This window comes from Bufo gargarizans, chromosome 2 (genome assembly GCF_014858855.1).
Source record: "Bufo gargarizans isolate SCDJY-AF-19 chromosome 2, ASM1485885v1, whole genome shotgun sequence".
Lineage (NCBI taxonomy): Eukaryota > Metazoa > Chordata > Amphibia > Anura > Bufonidae > Bufo > Bufo gargarizans.
This window is the reverse complement of record NC_058081.1, coordinates 60,485,546-60,492,717: the sequence shown is the minus strand read 5'-3', so window position 1 is coordinate 60,492,717 and position 7,172 is coordinate 60,485,546.

Here is a 7,172-nt window from a genome sequence, read left to right as displayed (position 1 = left end):
CGGGCACTGGCCCGTGTGCACTCCGCATTTGAATGGGTCCGCAATCACGGAGATGTGGAACAGAAGCACGGATTGAGACCCCACGGAAACGTGGTGTTTCTGTCCGTGCCTCCGCACCGCAAAAAAATAGAATGTGTTCAAATTTTGTGCGGTCCGGACGGATCACGGACCCATTCAAGTTGAATGGGTCTCGATCCGTCCCGGCGGCCACATAGACGTTGCCGTGCATTGGGGACCACAAATTGCAGTCCCCAGTGCACGGAACGGCTGCACAACGTTCGTGTGCAAGAGGCCTCTCTGGAAGATCTAGGAGAATAGTTAGAACTAGGTCCGATGGGAGGAGACACATTTTTTTGGGTGGTGACCCATTTATAATGGCTGATAATAACCCAGAGACATATTTCTGATAGGGCTGCTGCTATAAATAAGTCCCTGACATTTCAGCAGCACATTCCTCTGTGCAGAAGAGGCTCCATCACAGGAAGGTTCTGCAGATATAAACCTTAAAGGGGTTGACCAAGATTTTGATATTGATGGTCTATGCTCAGGAAAAGCCATATGGGAGGGGTTCGGACCCCCCCCCCCCACCGATCAATTGTTCTGCAGTAGCCCCTGCACCGGAAGTACTCCGCTCCATCCGTTGTGTAGTGCAGGGATCAGCAAACTCCAGCACTCCAGATGTTCTGAAACTGCAACTCCCAAGAAAGTGCGCATGCTGGGAGTTGTAATTTCACAGCAGCTGGAGTGCGGAAGGTTGTTGATCCCTGGTGTAGTGGATGGAGCTGGTAACTACAGTGCTGTTCTCATTGAAGTGAATGGGAATAGCGCTGCACAGGATCGGACTGGCCCAGCAGAGGATCCTCCGGTGGGCACAAGCTCTGACAATAATTGACCCTTAATAAAACAGGGTCCGAAGGACCTATATACGGAGAGGGTGGGCCCAAAAGACTTCAGTCCGACGCTGGCGCTGCAGTTACAAGCTCCTTCCACTACACAATGCATACTTACCAATGTTTAAATTAGTAAATTCGGGGCATCTAAACCCTGCATCCTGGGAACGCCCCCAACTTTGCCTGGGAACACCCATTTTTCCCCTTGCGACAGACCGAATTTGCCAGGACAGCTGGCAACTGGTTGGAGCTATGTAGCTGAAGCACTGACTTTCAGCACTGGACAGCTGATCGGAGGGGGCGTAGGGTATCGGATCAGAGGAAAGGATAATCAATTTCAAAATCCTGGACAACCCCTTTAACGAGGGCCTGTCACACCCCCTTTCAGAAAAGTGTCGAGGACGCCGAAAAGTGACAGATGCAACAATAAAAATAAAAATAAAGTCGTACCTGTGACTTTTTAATGCCACTTTTCAGGCCCACAAGGAATGGGAATTCTCCCTCTATGTTTTGCCATTCTTCTTCTATTCTTGCTAGAAGTTTATGGATAAAGGTACAGATGGGAGTTACCAACTGGGGGTGTTCCCCTGCACAATCTAGCATTGTCCAATCAGTGCTGCTACTGGTAGTTTATGCAGGGACACACGCCTAACTGGTAACACCCATCTGTACCTTTAGGGTCCATTCGCAGGTCCGCATCCGTTCTGCAATATCGTGAACGGGTGCGCACCCATTCAGTCTCAATGGGGCAGAAATGGATGCGGAGGGCACAATATGCTCTCCGCATCCGCATTTCCGTAGCGCGGCCCCGAACTTCCGGGCTTCGGCCCTGAATTTCCGGGCTTCGGCCCTGAACTTCCGGGCCGCTGCTCTGCAAAAAAATAGAACATGTCCTATTCTTGTCCGCAATTGCGGACAAGAATAGGCAGTTCTATGGGGGGTGCCGGACGTGTGTATTGCGGATTCACAATTTGCGGATCCGCAATACACTACGGACGTGAGAATGGACCCTTAGGCCTCCTGCACACAAACGTTTTTCCCGGTCCCTTTTTTTGCGTTCCATATACGGTACCATTCATTTCAATGGGTCCGCAAAAAAAAAAAAAAAAAAAAAAGGAATGTACTCCGTATGCATTCTGTTTCCGTTTTTCCGTTCAAAGATAGAACATGTCCTATTATTGCCCGCAAATCACGTTCTGTGGCTCCATTCAAGTCAATGGGGCTGTAAAAAATAAACGGAGCAGATACGGAATGCATCCGTATAACTTCCGTATCCGTTCCGTTTTTGCGGAACCATCTATTGAAAATGTTATGCCCAGCCCAATTTTTCTATGTAATTACTGTATATGCCATGCTTCCATTTCTGATCCGCAAAAAAACGGAAACCAACCGGAAAAACTGAACGGAAAACACTGAAAAATCCATACGCTCGTGTGCAGGAGGCCTTATCCATAAATTTCTAGCTGCAATAACAGAAGAACGGCACAACATAGAGTCATAAGAAACTATTCTCCGGAATTGGTATTATATAGGGAATGCAAGTAGCTACAGAAACATGTCGGGGGGGGGGGGGGGGGGGCGGACAGCTCCTCTTTAAAGTCACACTTTCACCAGTAGCTGTTTCTCCGGCAAGAAAAAATTGCAATATGTGGCATCAATTGCAGTATTAAACCGGGCGATCTGGTTGCCAAGGAAACTGACACCCTAAGACACTACTGCATAGCTGTGAAAAGCAAGACTGCTATACAGTGATAACGCCATCTGTTTCCAGACAAATGTGGCCATAACGACAGGATTGTAGATATTAACCGCTTCCTGCCATAAATAATTTTCTTTTCTTTTTTTTTCCCTCCCCATCTTCCAGAAGACAAAACTTTTTTTTTAGTTTTCCATTAAAAGAAGTTGTAAGTCTGTTTGTTTTTTTATAGGACAATTTGTATTTTTTAAAGGCACCATTTAATTCACCATATCAGGCCGATAACAGGCCGAACTGGGTGCACAGATGTCTTTTTTCGGCCTTATAAACTATGTAACTTTTTTTTTGGGGGGGGGGGGGGGGGGGCAGGGGAAAGGTGTTACTGCATTTACTGTGTGCTAAAACTGACATGTTACCTTTAGGGCTTATGCACACGGCCGCAATAAGCGGGCACCGTCCGTGTGCACCCCGCATCACGGATGAGTACCCAATCACTGGTCAGTGTGGAATGGAGGCATGGAACCCCACAGAAGCATGTTCTATTTTTTTGTGCTGCGGACAGATCACGGACCCATTCAAGTTAAATGGGTCTGGATCCGCCGCGGCAGCCGCACGAATGACGCCCGTGCATTGGGGACCGCAAATTGAAAATTTGTCAATGGGGACAAAACGTAACTGAACAGAACGGAGCGCTCCTAAATGCATTCTGTTCCATTTGGTTACGTTCTCATACCGGAGAGCAAACCGGTATGAGACGTCATGGGATGCAGGGCAAGACGGATCCGTCATGACCCACAATGCAAGTCAACGGGGACGGATCCGTTTTCTCAGTCACAATCCGTCTTTGCTATGTTAAAGATAATATAACTGGATCCGTTCATAACGGATGCAGACGGTTGTATTATCAGAATGGAAGCGTTTTTGATGGATCCAGCAAAAACGCTGGTGTGAAAGTAGCCTAATGTTTTTTTTTTTTATATTGAATAATCAAATTTTATATAAATATACTGGGATTTAAGGCACTTCGGATTAAAGCCCAGCATCAAGCGCCAAACAAGTACAGCACTTGGCCGCTAGGAGGTTACGATTACCGTACAGCTTTGTCTACACTTACGATGTAGAACTGACTCCATGGTAACAGACTACAAACAAAGCCTGTGTAGTCTGATCCCCTAGTCACATGTTACTTCTTCCCATCACCCCTTACTTCTTGCTAATTTACAGACAGTAGAATAGGGAGCAGTGGGAGTGTAGATATGACTGCAGGATCAGACTACCAGTGCTTGTAGTCTGTAACCATGGAAACCCATAGGTCTGCATGCAAGCTGTATACACAAAATGATATTTTTAAATCAAGGCTATTTCCAAAGTTGCTTCATTATTTTAGTTTCAGTTGAACATTTAGGACGCCTTCACACGCGGCAGATTTTGTAGCAGAAAATTCTGCGACTGAAAATCAGTTCATTTGAATGGGGACGGCAAGCACATGGATATCTACAAGCCCCATTCAGGTGAATGTAAAATTCTGCAACAAAATCCGCCGCGTGTGAAGGCGCCCTTAGGCCTACGACCACTTGTGTCAGTTTTCTGCATGTAGTTGTGGAAGCCCAAATCAGGAGTAGATAATAAATAGAGAGAAGGTATAAGGCCTCATGCACACAACCGTTGTGCGTTTTGCGGTTCGTCATTGATATAAAAAGGACAAGAATAGGACAGGTTATATTTTTTTTGCGGGGCCACGGAACGGAGCAACGGGTGCGGACAGCACACGGAGTGCTGTCCGCATCTTTTGCGGCCCCATTGAAGTGAATGGGTCGGCATCCAAGCCGCAAAAACTGCGGCTCGGATGGCGGACCAAAACAACGGTCGTGTCTGTGCATGAGGCCTAAAGGACTGATCCGATTTTCCCTCTTTTTTGAATTCACTTCTGGTTTTGGCTTCCAGAACTGCATCTGGTAACCTGATCATGTGGCCAGACCCTTAGTCATTAAAAATTCATTATTGGTAGCAGTTTTACGACCTTCACTGGACAGTCAGAGGTTGGAGACCATCGGCGTGGTGTAATGAGGGGCTGTACTGGCACAGAATGGACACTTGTCTATGGAGGAGATAATTCCAGGTCAGGAGATCTTATCTAGGATGAGACGCTGACAGGACTAATAATAGCTGCTCTCTCCTGGTCTGGTAATTATAAGGTGGAGTCACATCTCAGCGCTGTTCCCTGTAATCATACAAGCCCGCACAGATCTCCACCAGGTGTCCTAGAACCTCCTCCGCGTCTCCTGTAGGGCAGAAGCCCCGCTATATGCCAAATCTGAGGTATTGGTCCCCACATGTTTGACAGTCATGCCCGTACGCCGATTCACACAAGAGAGTTTTACTTCTGGTTGTGTTCTGCTTTTGCAATGGACATCACCTGGACTGAACCTTCACCCATTCATTTTAATGGGTGTATGCGCATGAACATAATTTTTACTGATCATCTGTCTATTCAGGAAGAAAATCACAGCATGTTCTCTATCTTCATCCGTTTTTTCGCACAGAACTGGTCCATTCAAGTCAATGGTCAGTAAAAAAATTAATGGTTTCCCATAGTTACCAACATTTCAGTTGGTAGAATCGGGCATATAATTCCCGCCCCCGGGAACGTCCCGAACCTCCCCATTTATGCGCAGGCTTATGTTAGGCCTGCTCTTTTTTGGCCTGGTACAGCACATATTTGTCGGGACTGTATCTAAAAATCTGGGACAGTCCCAGAACAGTTGGAAACTTTGGTATCCGGATGCAGTCTGTTTTATCATGGACGGTGGCTAGTAGCTGCTGTGTGTTATGTTTCAGTTTTTCTTTACAAAAAAAAATAAAAATATCAAAAACTGATTAGATCCTCGTGGAAGAGAACGTAATAGATTCAGATGGGGGAGATTTATCAAAACTGATGTAAAGTAGAACTGGCTTAGCTGGCCATAGCAACCAATCAGATTCCACCTTTTATTTTCCAAAGCAGCTCTGAGAAATGAAAGCTGGAATCTGATTGGTTGCTATGGGCAACTTAGCCAGTTTTCCTTTACACCAGTTTTGATAAATCTTCCCCACTGTAGCAAACTGAAGGAAAGAAAACGTCAGTTTTTCACTGACAGAACTCGGACAAGTTCTGCTTCGGTCAGAGACCTTACTGTAGTAGAACGGATTGGTTCTCACGCTATAATCCGAGTACAGTAATGGCAATGTGGCCAAGTTACTACACATGACGAGACTGTGATACAACCAAATCCAAACTTGCTGGGGGTCATTTATTAAGGGACTTGTGACTATTTTACTTGTACAAATAGTCTCGAGTCCCTTTTTTTACCTGACCTTGATATAATAATAAGTCGCCCAGCTGGTTTAACGCCCATGTTCGGCAGTTGAGCGGGATGAGGGGGGAGCGGGGGAGTGTTGGAGTAGTTTTTCTCTCCAGGCGCTTTAGATTTGCGCACGCCTCATCATAAATCACCTAAATTTTCCGGCAGCGCAAATCTAAGACTGGCGTAAAAAGCTGATCAAAAGTGACTTTTCCAGCACAGAACTCAATTTCAATATACGGTATATATGCAATGTGCCAGTCCACAGGGGTAGAACACGTGAGGTTCACGTGGGCCGAAGTGTACACACAGTTAATCGGTTACTCACGGTTTAGCAGACACCTCCCCGGGCCAGCAGGGCGGTGAAGAACAGCACTGGATTCTCCGGGGCACACTCTATTACAGGGGACACCGGCCAGGTGGTGATCGAGGTGCCCTTGATGGTGATTGGGTTTCTGAGTGCTTGTGCGGCTGGGCCCCTGACTTAGGTAGTGTCATGACGCCAGCACATTGATGGTGCAAAATGTTGAGAGTGGTAATAGTGTGAAGTTAGAAGAACGAGGCAAGTTTAAATCCAACTGAGAACTTTACTATAACCAGGTTCTTGATAACAGTTTACATCCAGTAATAAAGCAGTCTCTGATACACATGCAAGTTGGATGTGATGAATCCCAGTAACAGGCTATACTTCTAGTAATGTCTCAGGCTAGGGTAGTTAGTTATGTACTCGCTGATATTCAGTTCCTTCCCTTGCTTCAGTCTCAGTTGAGGTAGTTCAAGTTAGGGTTGCCACCCGTACGGGAATGACCCGGACAGTCCGGGTTTGTAATCCTGTGCCTGGGTACAAGCCTTTCTCAGACCCGGGCACAGGATTCAAACTGCAGACTTGCACTGTGCACACCTGACAGCTGGCGGTTAGCGGCAGCGTTGGGTGTCAATCAGCGGCGGCGGCGGCCGTATCCTGTCTGCTTGGCCCGTTCCTCAGTTACAGCTTGCTCTCCACAGCTGGACCCACTTCTGGCCTGTGGAGCGCAACGTCCGTGTTCGGGTTTGGCTTGAAGAAAAGGTGGCAACCCTAGTTCAAGTCTTAATCTTCTACACACAAGTGATGCAACAGAAACCGTATCTGTCCTTAGAATAACAGTGAGGCTGCCGGAAGCTAATAAATCCTTCACCTAAATACAAAGGCGCCTAGAGCCCGGAATAATGGCTTTGTCCTTCCTTTGTCTTTTCCACAATAAACTT